The following is a 12,883-nucleotide window of genomic DNA, read 5'->3' on the forward strand; positions in this document are numbered from 1 at the left end:
AACAGAAAATTCCGCCGAAATTTATGATTTATTTATTTGTGTTCAGATTTGTCGGTCATATCTCAATATTTACTCTAAATTCCCAGCTATCGGAAGGTGATGATTTTAATAACCGAATTGCAAAATGGGGCCTGTACATGGCTGAAGGTATTTTTGGATTGGCAACTGTTGCGGTAGCCAAATTACCCTTATGTATTTTTATTTTTTATACCATTTCCTCGTCCCACTATTCCCTAGCCTCAATTTTAATATTTTAAACTATAAATTTAAAAAAAGTTTTCGTATAGGAGAAAGGACAAAGTAATCTACTTCATCGCTAGATTCAGAAAAATGAGCGACTTAAAAACCAGTTTGATATCTGGTTACATACGTAAAAAATGACACATGCACGGACATGAAAGAGAACCTCTCTGAATGCCGGTGCTAGCCGGAATAAATGTTTCTTCCTTCGCCTTTTGCGGCCCTCTACCGGACATTTCTACGCGTCACTTAACACAAATAATGTAAGCACACATGTCAGAGTTGCCAGATTAATCCAAAGAGACTCTTGACATCGTATTTTCTCGACATTTCAATGATAATTCTAGACGAATTAGCTTTTAACAAGCGATTCGCCACTCAAAGAGGCCGTTTGGTGGGTTTTTGATTTAGCGGAAATCGTCGCCTGGGGTTGTAAAAATTAAGAAGTAGATGGGTTTTGTGCAAAAGTTTTCTCTTAGTTGATTGGTAAAAATCGCAATCACCTAGCTTTTGTAGTTTGGGAAATATTTAAAAAAAAACTGAGAGGGGGTAGCCAAAATTTGGTTTTTGTGCAGCAGTTTTCTCGTCAACTGCTGCACCTAAAAATATTCTAATTGTTTCAAAATGATAGGATAGCCCACCTCTTCAAACCATTTTAATGTTTTTTCGATGCTCGGCTCAGAAGCCGAGATATTAACGGTTGAAATTTTGGAAAAAAATTCCTAAAAATTTCTTCGTTTTTCGGCCATGCCGGGCTTCATCCTATAAGCCGCCTAGCACTCGTGAAAACAACATTTCCCCCTCTTTGCCTTTAGGGTCTGTCGGGGTGGTCTCCCTTATAACGTCAGCCTACACCTATCGAGAGGGGGTGGTCACCCCAACAGACCCAAAAGGCAAAGAGGGGGAAATGTTGTTATGTTGCTGTTGTTGCTATGTTGCTATGCCAAAACCTCAGTTTCGGCATTTTTTAAACAGCGTTATTTTTAGAAAACTTTAAGGCATAAGTTCTGGCTCTCGGGCGTAAGTTGGGCAGGAGAATAAAGTTATGCTAAAACTATGCCATTATCTCATTGATTAAACAAACTTACGCGTCACAAAGTTTACGGTTTTCGAGGAAATGTTAACAATTTTTTTAAAAAGTTAATAAAAGAAACATTGAAATTGTTTCTCTTGTTACTAATAGGTACATGCCTATTCCCTCAAAAAACATACTTATGCACGAATTAAGACTTAACTGTTTATAGTTTTAGCAAAATTGAATTTTTAAATATAAACAAAAACAAGTTTTTGCCAATCTGGCAACAGAAAAGCAGGCGTCGTACTTCTTTCTTCAAATTTAGCAGGTTATTTTTAAAATTCGTAATTAAATTGCGTTTTACCGCAGCTCCCAGTCTCCTTAGACAAAATTTCACTATTTTGTTTTTCTGGTGTTTTGTGAATTTGTGGTTGTGTATATTGAAGATTTATCGCAAATTAATGTTGACTTCGGTCTTTTAAAATGAATTCCGAATACTAAAGACCTTATTAAGATCCAAAGGTATGGGTCAAGCCGACCCCTTAGCGGCGCGTTGCAGTGTGAAGGGGTGCCATGAACAGGAGATTTTATTTTGGCTCGCCCCATGTGGTTTCCGCATATGCTTTTCGGGTAAATCATGCCCGAGGGAAGAAAAGGGAGAAAAGGAAAGTCTGGTCCCCTCTTTTTTTCATTCTTTCCTTTCCTCCGAAGAAACCACTGGCAAAACTGATAAAAAAATTGAAAAATTTAATTTGAAAACGGCTGTTTATTGTCTAATTAATTGAATAAAAGTCGTATTATAATATTATTAACATTTTATTCACTTGTAAAGAATGCCTGAGAGAAAAAAAATAGCGCTTGAAAACAACGACGTATTGGAGCGAGAGAGAGACGAGTTCCGCTGTTGTGTAGAACAAAGATAGGTGTTGAAAATAAAAAGGTGAGAGAGGGTTGCAGGGATAGGGGTGCAACATTGAAATAATATGTGAGTGAAAAAATTAACCAATTCACTACAGAGCTGTTCGACATCTTTTTGGTATTTGAAAAGATCTCGAGCAACGACGAACTGAGCAGTCAAAAACACTTTTTGCCTGCTAGAAGAGCCCCAGGCATTGCGAATATTTTACCCATCGTTTTTACATTAAATTTTGGTCTCAAGCTAACTGATTTTAGATTTCCTAACCAACTTTTTATTGTTTCTAACTGTGCTAACATGAGCCATCCTTCATTCAATCAATAATTTTGTTGTTGGATATTCGAATGGACAATTTTTATTAATGAAATAATGAAAAATCGAACCCAAATGCATTGGGAATTGCTGGTGCTTGGACCATTAGAAGACCCCGTCCGTGACCAGATGCTATGAAATGGTTGAGCATGGACTCGTCGACTTGTGGGTGCTGGTAGCTTGCGGAGTTTCCGATACTTTGCCGTCCCATTTTTTTGGGCCACTTTTGTCACGGCTGACGGAATCCAAATACAGCGCAAATAAAGAGAGAGAGAAGGGTTATTTAAATTTAAAAAGTGGAATAAATAAAAAAATACAAAAACAAAAAAAAATTTACTCATGTAGCTTTAGGCATTTCGTCCAGAAAATCGTCGTTATCTAGTTCTCTTGGCACCATGTTTCAGGATGACAGCAGAACCATTGAAGTGGCAGGTGGAAAGAATGATGTATGAAGATACGATTTAATACACACACAAACACACACGGACATGAACAGATGCTTGTGTAAAGCGGAGTCCACGTACCCACGGGAATGGAAATAGCAAAAAAACACACACGCTCAGGCAACAGCAGCAATGGTGGCCGTTTAAAATTTCGACGCAGCTGACTACTCCAATTGCAGAGAACTTTGTGTCTGGCCTGTGAACACTGCACACACTCCTACAAAATTGCGAACACCCAATCAAACCACCCACACACCCACCCACCCCTTGGAAAACACACACACACTCCCATTCTTTGGACAGGAAATGCCTGCTGCCACCTTTATGGTCATTTTCACTCATGGTTAGTTTTGGATCATCCATGAGGTTGTCGCTTGTGTGTGTGCTTTAGGAATCGTGCTCATGGCCAACCCCCCCCCCCCCCCCAAAAAAAAAAAAAAAAAACTCCAGTAGCATTTGCGAACGACTGGCAAACAGACGTGAGCTACATTTCTTGTGTTTTTGTGAAACACAAATAACTTTAAAGTGTTTGAATTTGCTGCCGGCGAGAAAATTGTGAGTGTGTGTGAGTGGGTGTGTGTGAGGCCTTATTTTTTTCAAAGCCAGTGGAGGACAAATTTTGACTTTTTTTGGACAACTCTACACAGTGAAACACACCGTGATTCAACTATAGCCATCATTTGTAGTCCAGCAACAAGCAAAGACCACGTCTAAAGGTAATTATCTCGAACATCGTTTAAACTTTTTGGGCAGCGTTGGGTCATTTTCCGGCACTTCACATTTACACAGCCATTCCTTTTTTTCTTTCCCCACCGCAGCTATTGCAGCTAACGCTATTCCTTATATTGCTGCTGCTACTACTTCTACTCCTGCTGCTGCTGCCCCTCCTGGTGCTGCTCCTTCTGCCGTGGCCTTGTGGCCACGATGGAACGTGAAACGATGGAGTGGCGCAACATTAGTAGGCTAAGATTAAAAATGTTTTTTTTTTTTATTTACATTTGAATAATGTTCTTTTTTTTCAGCCCCTCCAGGAGCCGTATTCTAGCCTTGACTTAGGCGCGGAATTTTTTCTTATCTTACTGTTTTTGGCTTAAAAATCCAATTTATGCTTGGATTTTCCTAAAACCGTATTCTAGCTTTTCTCAACTCACCTTTTTTTCTTAAGATTTTTTTTTTTGAACTTGTCTTTTTAGTCTTAAATCAGCAAATTTTTGTAAGCAAACTATTTGCGGGATTACAGCGGTTATTTTCTTACAATTCCGTGCTAAAGCTAATGCTGACAGCTATTGTTGTTCTAGTTTTTAGTATTTTCACTTGTTAATTCCCTATATTTCCCTAAACATTGCTCGTAACTACTAACTAAATTATAAATCTAAAATAAAAATAAAAAAGAGAAATAGGATCCGTCGTTGCAAGAAGTTTGTGTCACGTCATTTCGCTCGACGAATATTTCGATCACCCAGCATCTTCGACGACAGTCGGTATACTGCTGTTCCTGTCTATTTATTATTATCATCATTATCAGAAAGACAATAGAATCAAAATGGAGGGGGGAATTGTGTCACGAACTATTCCAGTCCGTCTTCTTCTTCTTCTCGGTTTGGTTGTCGATGATCAAGTCGCGTGGAATTGAAAGCCGCAGGATTGACGGCACTGCTGACAAACACTTGATAATCGCCCTCAAGTTTGCTCTGAATGGCAAGATCTGTAAAAACGCCACCACCAGAACCTATCGCTCTTCGTCGGCTACTTGTAGGAGGAAGAATTGTGATGTTCACAGATGGGCCAGCGCCGTATGGTTTAATGGGTTAAACATCCTATCAGCTACTTCCTGTATGGACTCTTCAACTACTTCGTTTGTCTCTTCTCTTCTTGTCTCTTCAACAACTTCATTGAGCTCACTCCTAATACAACACTCTTCACCATGGACAGCGTTGCTTCCATTTTCTCTCTTTGGTGATTGAAAGTTTCACCGATGAAATCACGAACACAGTCTTCAATTTGGTAATGCTTCGCCTCATTTTGATAAGCATCAAGTTCCTTTAGGTAGCTCTATCAAAAAACTTTATTTTAGCATTCTATGGTGAAAACCTGAAAAGCTGTGCTTACCTCAACTTCTTGAATAACAATTGGGGAAACCGCAAAACAAATTTCTTTCGTTGCACAATTTAAGAAAAAAACAATGGCGATTTTTTCTCGATGTAGAAACACTGTCTTTCAATCAATAGACACACTTATTTCCAGTACAAGTACAGCTCGTGATTACATGTAATGGTGTCACTGCACCTCCTCCAGCGTATGAAAAATCCGTCGGCATCTGTACATGGTTCAAGAAAACCACGTACCTAAAACAAAAAGGAAATCACGTTGAAACCAGAAAAAACTCTGCTCTTATGATAGCAATGTTAGGTAGTAAATTAGAAAACTGCTGCAATGAGAGCAATAGAAATTACAGCACGGTCGTAAAAAAAATGCTGCTAGAGCAACATTGCTGGAATTGAAACATTTTAAAAAATTGCTGCTCGAGCAATATCACTGGATTTGAAAGATTTTTAAAAATTGCTGCTAGAGCAACATCACTGAAATAGACACATTTCAAAAAATTGCTTCAAGAGCAACATCTATAAATGTGAATATTTTTAAAAAAATTTCTGCTAGAGCAACATCTCTCAATTTGAAAACATTTATAAAATTGCTGCTAGAGCAACATTACTGGAATAGACACTTTTCAAGAAATTGCTGCTAGAGAAACACAATTGAATTTTTAAAAAAATTTCCAGACTTACAGAATATTTTAGGTTATCTAGCAGCATTTGGTTGTTAGTCAAGTTGTCTCTGGATGACAAGACTTGACTAATTAGCTTTTGGATTTCCGAAGGATTTGTTGGCAAGTAGGAAATTTGTAACTGATTAATTGAGTCCAGGAAGGTACCCAAAGCCTTTGAACTTTCTGCTACTTAAAGTCTTTTCCGCTCAAATTCCTTCTTTTTTATGCTGTTTTGCTAGTCTCAACGAAGGAATCAAGTTCATTCCATTCGTCACGAACATCTACAACATCCAATATCTGTTAAAACTACACAAGGAAATGAAAATGAAACAAGTTTACCATTAATCCATTTGATCTTCTCTTCCTTATCGGTAAGAAAATTGGAGGATTCCAGTTTTCGGTGATATTCTAGAAGAAAGGATAATTTTCCCTGTTTCGGACCCATATTAATGGCCATCACCTCGGTAGCTTTTTCAGAGTCGAGGAGAGACTCGTGCAATTGCCATGGCTCTTCCACGAATGGGTGCATAGCCCTCAGCCTCCCTAGCCCGGGTGCTAGCTCCTGTCATAGCCAAAATTCAAAATCCGTTAATCAAGCCGCTAAAATCAAGCGGTAGAATTCATAACTGACCACAGAAAGCGTGAATCTGACAGCCGAGATCACCAAATTGCCACGGTCCACCACAAGAGAAGTTGTAAACAAGCTTCGGGAATCAGCGAGATCATAAGGAGAAGATCCGAAACGGCCAAATTCATCACCAGCATATTGGCCAGCATCCGCAGAGACTTGTAGCGGCTGAAGATTTTTAGAACGAGTACATTTCCACCGGTGGCACAGGTGACTACAGTCCAAGCACAGGAGCACGTTCAACAGATTATCAATTTGTTGATCAGGCACAGTACATGGCTTGAAATCGTGTTTCTGCGCCAATGCCAAGGAGACATTTCGTGCAATCATGGTGATGTTTGCCATTGTCAGCTAATTAAATGAGTCTGGAAGAATTCTCGGTAGTAACGTAAAAAGTGTTGCTGGAGTGCTTGACGAAAAATCTGCGGACTTCAACTGAAATTTAATTTGTTTTAATGAATGTAAATAATTGAAGAAATTAACATGTTTTTGGGTCTACTAAACAGAAACGACCAACTGCCAGCTACTCCAGCAGTGTGTTTACGATCTACCCCGACCAGACTCTGTTATTTATACTAAATTCGTAAAGGTCTAGCGCTAAACTACGCTAAACAGCGTCTAGTCTAGCGACGAAAAGTCAGCTCATTTGCAAAGCTTTTCTGTTTCGTTGCCTCTTCCACCTTTTTCTTGTGTGCGTTCCTGTATTCGTTTTACGGCCTCTGCCAACAAGTGGGGAATTTCAGCGACAAGATCGCCGCAGCTTTGGCCCCTTTATCTCCACTTTTAAAGAAAATATCGCCTGGGAGTGGTCCGCCGATCATGAACAAGCATTCTGCGCCGCCCGCAGTACACTAGCCATCGTTCCAGACCTCGCCTTTTACGACCCGGGCCGTCCAACATCTTTAGCAGTCGACGCATCTCTGTTAAACGGCCTCGGATTTATCTTAAAGCAACAAAACGAGTCCGGTACGTGGCACGTCGTGCAAGCTGGCTCCAGATTCCTCCGTCCGCCTGAAACGAGATACGCTATGATAGAACTGGAATGCCTGGCCGCATCTTGGAGCATGAAACAAAGCCGCCAATTCATTGAAGGACTCCCCAACTTCGACTTGGTTACAGATCACCGCCCCCTAGTGCCGATCCTTAACGACTACGCTTTAGACAAGCTCGACAACCCGCGGCTCCTTCGTCTTCGTCTTCAGATGGCGCGATACAATTTTACCGCTCGGTGGGTGCCGGGAAACCGCAATATCGAGGCCGACGCCCTCTCGCGTTCACCAATTTCTCCAGGCACACCCGCGGACGAGCTTGGGGAGGGACCCCAAACATTCACGGCCAGGATCGCCATGGTCGGGGTCATTGCCGAATCCCCCGCCACAAACATCGACATTACGCTTGAAAAAGTGAAACTAGCAGCCACAGCAGATCCAGTATTAGTGGCGCTGCGTACCACCATACGGGAAGGTTTTCCAAACGAAAAGAGCAATCTGCCTCTCGCCCTTCGCCCGTACTGGGACGCTCGCCACCAACTCGCCATAGACGACGCCGATGACATGCTCGTTTATGGCGCACGCATCGTCCTTCCACGATCCATGGTGAAAGAAACGATCCAGACACTTGTCGGCATGCACCAGGGCGCCTCAAAGATGCGCCAACGAGCCAGGCTATCACTCTACTGGCCCCACATGGACGTCGATATTGCCCACGCCGCAGCCTCATGCGAAGAATGCGTCAGCCAACTTCCTTCTTTACCGGCAAAACCTCTGCAACACCACGAACCAGCGACTCGGCCGTTTGAATTTCTTCACGCGGATCTCGGCGAGGTTGAAGGCCGGCACTTCCTGGTCATCGTCGACCAGTTCAGTGATTGGCCGGCCGTCACCATGTTCGCAGACAAAAACACAACCGCCCGGCGTCTCATCAACGCGTTCCGTGCATTCTTTATGGACACCGGGGGAGCCCCAGTAAAGATTTATGCTGACAACAGCCCATTCGGAGCAGCCGAACTCCAATCTTTCCTGCGAGACTGGGGCGTATCATTCGGATCTTCCATCCCATCCGTGACAGCTTGCCCGCCCACCGACGATCTTTCGCCCCCGTGGCAGTGGCAGAGAGTAGCCGACGTTTTGAAACAGCACATGCATCGCGCATTGGCGCTAACAACATCCCGTTATAAAGCCACCGCTCATCATTTAGCCACATTCCCGCTTGGCGCTCATGTGCTCGTGCAGCATCACGCGACAAAGCGATGGGACACCCCCGCCGTCGTCGTAGAGGTAGGCGACAACCGCGACTACATCGTCAAAACGGCATCAGGACGCCTATACCGCCGAAACCGCCGCCTACTCCGCCAACGCGTGGTGGTCATGCCGGGACCCGCGGTACCGACGAACGACCCAGCCCAAATCGCCCCAGCTCCAGCCCTGGATCCAGACATCGAGCCGCGCCAGAGACGACAACGTCGGCCCAGGAACTACGGCCCGGCAACTCGACGTTCAGCCAGAACACACAGCGCCCCGCTTCGCTACCCGGCCTAGTGCCGGAACATGCGAGCCGCAACACGGGTTTTTCTTTCTTTTTTAACCCCCTCCCGCTATTTTGTCCCCCTTCGTCTCAACAAACAAGCATTCTCATTTCGGCTTTTTTTATTATTCCTGCCCCCCGTCTCAAACCTAGTATGGCTACCAGGCCATGTATGTATCCAAACGCTATGTGTCCCTCAAACCATTCTCATCCGTTTCCCTCGCCAATTGAAGCCCTGAAATAACAAATAACAAATAAACAAACACGGAAAGAAAGGGCATGTATTGACTCCGCAGACGACGAGTCTAGCAGACGACGCTGAGAGGAGCAAGGGAGTCAGTCTTGGCTAGCTAGCCTATTCATCACGTTGTGCTCTCGTCCCCTCCCGGCCAGTGTTTCGTATCTTTTTGAAAAGATAAGATAAGATACGAAAAGATTAGATAAATTCGTATCTTTTGACCTATCTTTATCTGGTACTTTAAAAAACGCAATTTATCTTATCTTTATCTTATCTTCGGACCTTTTTTCGCAAAGATAAGATAAAAGATAACTTGTTACTGACATTCTGACAATTTTTCGGTGTGACCGATATTTGAACCTCGCTCCTTCGACATTTCAGCCCAGGATTCTAACCATTAGACTACCAGAGACATGACTAACGAGTAACGACCAAGGTTAAAATCAGGGCCAAGTCGAAAATGAAAATTTCATATTGTAAAAAAGGAGTCTGCAGAAGAGACGAGAAGAGACTGCGCCCGCTGAAGCCAACGGAAGTGTCGAGCGTGTTTTTAGTACAGCCAAAGACATTCTTCAGGCTAAACGCAGTAGAACTAAAGCTGATCTTTTCCAAATGCTAATGTTCATTAAAAGAAATGCATGTATTGATTGAAACATTTATTGATTCATTTGCAAAAATAAATTAAAAGCATTATCTTATCTTATCTTTATCTTATCTTTAAAAAAAACAGATAAAGATAAAGTGCAAACTTATCTTTATCTTATCTGAAATTTATCTTATCTTTTTCTTTTTTTTTTTTGAATCTTTATCTTATCTGAGCGGTTCAAAACAGGTGCTATCTTATCAGATAACGAAAAAACGAAAGATACGTTACACTGCTCCCGACTCGACTTAAGGTAATACACTGTTTACCCCCATTACGCTGGTCTAAACAGTTCCTCAAATGTAATTTGATTCGAGTCTTGCATCTTCCGCAAATCCAATATTCGAAGGACAAACACTTTTGTTTGCGGATATGAGTGTCGAATTTTTCTAACTCTAATAACCCCGTGTGATTTTCTTTGTGTCCACTCATTTCCATCAGACCTTTGTCCGTTGCTCTAATGCCAAATTTGACTGGTGAGGTAATTGGATATTTGAAATTTGTTTGCCGCCATTTTTTGCGCACCGTCTGACGCAGTTGTTTCTTCAGACCTTTTTGTGAGGTTAGCAGGGAAGAATTGACCAGTGGTGCTATAAATGCCACCACTCAAAGGTGTGCTAATCTTTAATGGTTCCCATGGCGACAATTTTTGACAATCCAATTTCTTATTCGATTTCGCGTGCTGACTAAAAGTCAATAAGTACACTAGTCGCAGATTTCCAAATGAACCGTAACACAAGGGTGCGATTTTATTTTGGGTCCAATGTCGAATATTATTGTTGCTTTTTTTTTTTCATTTGCATCCGTAATGGATGGAGAATAGTTTTTCTCTTAACAACTGCCGGACAGGATTTTTAAAAAACACTAGGTGATTTTATGCTCTATATCGTTCCTCCAGCAGATTATCCGAGTCACTTAAAAAGCCTTCGCCGTACTTTGCCTACGTAGACTTCCTGCCATTTCACCAGCGATGTGTGAAATGCGGTGAAATGTTTCAAAAAAAGCTAAACGTCAGATGTACAGGAACAGTCATACAAGGAATCGTCACTGACCCGTATTGAACTTCGTACTTTGTCAAATTTGAACCGTCCGGTACCCTGTGCATAGAAACCCAACTATGCCAAACATATTTGTGCGACGCAATGCAAACATAATTTGTATATGCGATCCCGAGCACACATCAAGTAAAACGAGGGTCAAAAACACCCGGGCTGGAATTTCTCAATATCCAATATCGTCAACGATGATTTGAAGCACTTGCAAATAACAACGTGTAAAGAAATCGAATCAGCTCTTCCGCCTTTTTGTTCCCTAGCAGTAAAAAAAACTTTTGCGACAGCCAGCACAACCGTTTCAGTTAATATGAGAATTATTCTGGTCCATTTGTAAACGCTCCTCAACGATCCGGCGATGAAATGTAGGCAAATGAATCTTGTAATCTTTTTTTTTTTTCAGCGGGAAATTTGAAAAATTCCAATAAACGGTATGTTGATCAAACAATAATAGCGCAAGCGCACTCATTTGGATGGAAAAACCAGTTAGGGAAATCCCTGAGCGGGAAAGCGCTGGTTGTTCCGACAATTTTCCAGCATTGTTATGCTTCCTTTGTAGGAAAACCAAAAAATAAAAAGGGGAAAAATTCTACCGGCAACAGGGGAAAACTTCCGTTGGAAGAGGCTAAACGGTACGCCGAGTTGGAAAATGTAGTTACTTAGCAACAAGAGATTTGATTGCTTTTGCTTTGATTTTATTTTGATTTGATTTATTTGTAACGCGCACTATCCAAGTGAAGTTCTAATGACGCGAATTTAACGTCATATCCTTGAAAGCAATCAAGGATCCTGTCTAATAACATTTTTTAGTGTTATGCCGCAGCCTCAAGGCGCAGGCCAACAGTTTTATGACGGGTTCAGCAGGGCCTTTTTTCAAAGCATTGACGCTCTAGCCACTACACCCTACACCACATCGCTTTCACCCCCTTCAGTATATATCTAGGCCTGATTGTATAGTGGCGGGATGTGGCTCGACAATCTGCAGATTGTCAATGCAGGCGCATGCAGATAGTTGCGGTTATTCGTTCCCAAATTCGATTCAACGTCGGTTAATTTGTTCACTTCGTCGAGTTCAAAAGCTCCCGCAACGATGGCGCCAGAAAGTCCTTCATTCGGGAAGCCGTATATATAGCTAGCGACCGTGTATCGATCCGACACGACAAACTATCTGATTGCTATATACACACGTCTTATCATTGCCTCTCCCCACCCCAAGTGTTTCTGATGTACTACGCAACAACTTGGCTTTTTCAACATGGAGGGAAAAGTTACAGTGTGCCAAACTAGGCCGCCGCCACCACCGCCTTAATCAACTTTTTGTTTATGTGCTCTGGCTGTTTGGTTTTATTCGTGGGATTCGCTTCTTGGAAGTCATATAATTAACTTGGCGCCAAAATCGCAACATAAACATCTTCTTGTCGCTGGGTAACAAAATTTGCGAATAAGCACCTCCAGGAATATTTTTCTTTTTGCCAGTTTGTTTTATTCGAAGGATTGGATGTCAGCGTCTAAGAGATGAAAACAAAATATTGTCCTATAATTAATAGATCGCAATTTTCTCCGAGAGTTTGAAGACTTTATATCGATGTCAATTTTCTGGTTACATTTTTGGCTCGAAAGTGGGAAGAAGGAGAATCTTGGAGTGATCTTCGACAGCAATTTGACCATGATCCCGCATATCAACAGCGTGTGCAAGTCAGCATTTTTTCACATTCGCACACTGGGAAAAATCAGGAAATACCTGTCACCACATGCGGCGAAAACCTTGGTTCAAGCTATGGTTCTTTCCCGACTGGACTACGCCAACTCGCTGTTTGCTGGTCTTCCAAAGGAACAGATCCTGAGACTGCAGAGAGTCCAAAACGCTGCTGCCAGATTGATTGTCGGAGCGAGGAGGTTTGATCCTGTTTCCAACCATCTCAAAACCCTGCGTTGGCTGCCAGTCAACGAGCGCATCAGCTTTAAGTGTTTGGTTTTGGCCTTTAAGTGTCTGCATGGATATGCCCCTCCATATTTGTCATCCCTGATTGAGCGTTACAACCCACCACGGACCCTCAGATCGTCGTTTTCTAGTGATCTAGCTGTCCCACCAGGAAAACCTGGGCT

This window comes from Daphnia pulex, chromosome 10 (genome assembly GCF_021134715.1).
Source record: "Daphnia pulex isolate KAP4 chromosome 10, ASM2113471v1".
Lineage (NCBI taxonomy): Eukaryota > Metazoa > Arthropoda > Branchiopoda > Diplostraca > Daphniidae > Daphnia > Daphnia pulex.